A 4100-nucleotide genomic window follows, 5' to 3' on the forward strand; every position below is an offset into this window, starting at 1 on the left:
ACACAGAGAGGACAGAGATGGGCAACCTGGACATTGGCTATCCAGAAATGGGGCAATAGAGGCAAGAAGTGACAGACTTACAAGCATTCAAGGAACCTAGATCCAGAGGGTGTGGATCAAGGTAGAATCTCCACTGAGTAGTATCCATTCTGTCTAGTAGGGGCTGATGAAAGGAGATGCGGATAGGTATCTTGCCATACAATAGTGAATAATTATTATCAGGACTGATTGTAAGGGCTGGAAATGTAAAGGTAGATGTTTTGTGACAAAAGGAAAGGATTGATTAACTTTGCAGTCTAGGAGCGGAGGTCCCTGGAACCATCACCGGAGAAGAGCAGAGAACAGAACCCTACCCAAAGAAGAACTGATGCCAGCGATAGAGGCAGAGATGATGACCTGGGGAAATGGAGCAGCTGGGGACTTTGAACCCGGAGAGGAAGAGGGGCGGTGTGCAGACAACCAGAGGGCAGGCTTGTGGGATATACCCTTTGGTTGGTGGATGATGCATGGAGGGGATTGTAACCATGGCAAGGAAACGATATACAATGGGATCAATGTGAAGCTAATATCCTCCCATGTAAACTATCACATAATTCACAATAAAGCATTGAAAAAAATCTTTTACCGCCTTGGAAACCCTATAGAGGATCATTATGAGTCAGAACTCACTCGATGGCATATAGTCACCAACATCCTAAACATTGGAAATTCAAAATCACTCAGTAGCACCTCATAAGAAAGGCCTGCCAATCATTTCATAAATGAAAACCCTCTGGAACAGTTCTACACTGTAGCACATGAGGTCACCATGAGTTGGAATCCACTTGAGGTTGCTTTTTTTTTCTTCCAGAGATCACCTCTCAAATTAATTACATAGTATTGTCCCATATTTTGTTTCAAAGGGAGCCCAAAGCAAGACAATAGTTCTTATCAAATTTAATTATGTGCATAATCTTTTTCTGAAATAACCCACTTGAGTCTGATTTTTTTTTCTTTTTTAATCAAGTAACTAGAAACTGTTTGTGGGGAAATGAATGGCTCTAGTATAAGGAGCTCTGGGAGCTTAGTGGTTACGAATCGGGCTGCGAACCTTAAGGTCAGCGGTTCGAAACTACCAGCTGTTCCGCGGGAGAAAGATGAGGCTTTCTACTCCCGTAAAGATTTACACCCTCGGAAACCCTGTACAGGGTCGCTATGGGTCGGAACCGACTCGACGGCACTTAACAACAACAACAACAACAGTATAAGATAGAGGACTAGGATTTTCATAAAACTTTCATATATTTTACTTTAAAAAATGTATCATCTATTTAATAATTACCTAAATAAATGATTGTATATGGCAGAAGTGCATTATACAGGAAATCCTCATGTTATTTATTGGATACAAGGTATGTACCTTTATTCTTTTTGAAATGGCAAAGAATGCACTTAAAAAAGGTGTTAGAATTATCTCTCACTTCATTCAAATGGAAACTCTCGGCTTGCACAATTTCACCTTGGTTTAGTTGAAATTAAGGCCTTCTGGTAACACAGTGGTTATGAGTCAGGCTGCTAATCTTATGATCAACAGTTCAAAACAAATAGCAGTTCCACAGGAGAAAAATGAAGCTTTCTGCTCCCATAAAGATTTACAGCCTCAGCAACCTTATTCAGGGTCGCAATGAGTTGGAACAGACACCACGGGCATACCACCACCACCACCAGTTGGAAATTATAAATTAAATTCTTAATATTTGACTCAACAGTTGTCTTCCTCTAACAGGCTCCAGGCATGTTCAAGATATAAACAAATTTACTCTTAATACAGCACGAGTACACAGTAAAATTACTCTCTTGTTCATTTTTATTAATGTTTATTACACATTTTTTATATACAAACACATACTTATATCATGCATCTACATATAATAATAATTTTATATGTATCTTTATATGTAGATTTATAATATGCATATAGTTTTTGAAAGCTACATAAAAATTATTGTTCATCTAGTAATAAATATGAGATATAAGACTGACTGCATACCAAAACCGGGAAACTGTGTTGATATGCGAAAAACCCATACCATGTTTTATGAATAACATGATTTTACATTATAAAGCTGAAAAGGTCTTTAAAATGCTGCAATGTAATCATCAAGCAAATGAGACACATTTTTTGGTTATGTATTACCTGGGTTATTATCCAATTTGTGGTTCAACTAAACCTTTGAATATGATAAACTATTAGAACAATGATCCAGTCTATCAGAATAGCTGATTGAAGTAAGCAAGTAAGTAAGTAAGTAAATGGTTACATGAATGTATGCCATTGGTATAAACAAGGATCTAATTCTCATTCATTCTCGTGTTAGCTGCTCTTAGAGAAAAAGCAAAACCCACAGAGATTTCTAAAGTCTCTTTCTTTTACAATAGCAACGGACAGTTGAATGTTTTATGTTCAATTACCTGTGTCCTTTTCCCTGGGGAAGCCTTCAACTTTGAAGAAAGTTTTTCTCAGTATTGCTTGTTAAGCAGCCTGCCCCCAGAGATTTCTTCTATGAATAATTGTTAAAAAAAAAAAAGAAACCAAAACAAAAAAACCCTTCAGGTAAATTGAGTTAGAAGTGTTAGTGACTGTGCAACTAAGCTGGCACCCCCAGGGACAACCTTGTAAGTGTGCATGCCTTGAGAACCATCATGATCTTCAGAGAAAAGAGTTCTGAGACACAATTATGTACTTACTGACTTTGTGAAAACATCTACATTATTTTAATCATACAATTATCTGTAAGTCTTTTAATGAGCCCACGGGTGACCTTCTGGTAGACAACAGCCAATTTCCAAGGAGACCATTTTTAATTGGATGGAAACTGAAAAATGATGGCTTTAAGCAATTGCTTCTTACTCTATGTTAAGTGAGTGAGTGGATTGTTTCTTGGTATAGATCTCTGTAAGCGCATATCTTTAGTGCAGAGTAAGGAGTGCTATACCCTGTCATTTCAGAGAGAGAATAAACATGGTTGGGACCTGTAAACTTATTCTCATTCCTACTCTACACTGGGAGAAAGGATTCAAACATCAAATTTTCAAACTCTTCTTTTTTGTGTGGGTAAATGGACTGGAATAATCTAATTAAATATTCCAAATAGATTGATTTAGTGTTTCTCTCCCTTTCTTAATTTAATTATTCCATATAAACAATAGAGTATGCTGCCAATTCTCAGTATAGCATATACACCAATTAGGAATGCAGCTTTTGGGATCAGACTGAATTTGAACAATGGACCTACCACTTACTAGAAAGACAAGCCTAGGAAAGCAAATTAATAATTCTAAGGCTCGGTTATTTATCTGCAAAAGAAGCTAATAGTATCTTTGTCAGTGACACCTGGCAATGTAAATAGATTGATGCATGCATATGCTAACCACATGATTTAGCATCACAGATACTAAGCATACAATAAATGTTGCTTTACTGTAGTTATATCATGAAGTACTTTTGCATATATGAGTTCTAAAAGTTATGTTTATTTTACAGAAAAGACAAATAGAGTTCAGGAGACTGCAATATCTTTAACCAAGATTGCACCAGTCTTTAGTAGAAATGTAGAAAAACTTCCAACTCACATCTTCTGATTTAAATAAAAGAAGCTCCATTCCCTTACAGCTATTTCCCACACCATCTGCAACTGATGCTATACCCAATCCCTTCCAATACTGGCAGGGTTACATATAGGACAAAGTGCTGGATCTAAAAGAAATAAGCACTGACTACTTTGTTTCACTTGACCTCTTGGTGTGGCACTGTGGGCTAATGCGTCAGACTGGAAAGTCATTTAAACCACAAGATTGGTGGTTCAAACTCACTAGCTACTCCTTGGAAACCCTATACAGGATTGTTATGGGTCGAATCGACTAGACAGCACTTAACAACAACAACAACATGCATAGTAACTGTTTATGTTGTTGAATAAAAGATATTTCGAGATAGATCTTGAAATGCTATTTTTGATGATGAATGTAACTTTCATCATCTTCAATTTATAGTATGCTGCAGAGCAAACCATATGATTGTCTGATTCAAAATGGCCAATAGCTGTTCATTTTGGCTCACT

Source organism: Chrysochloris asiatica, unplaced genomic scaffold (genome assembly GCF_000296735.1).
Source record: "Chrysochloris asiatica unplaced genomic scaffold, ChrAsi1.0 scaffold00546, whole genome shotgun sequence".
NCBI lineage: Eukaryota > Metazoa > Chordata > Mammalia > Afrosoricida > Chrysochloridae > Chrysochloris > Chrysochloris asiatica.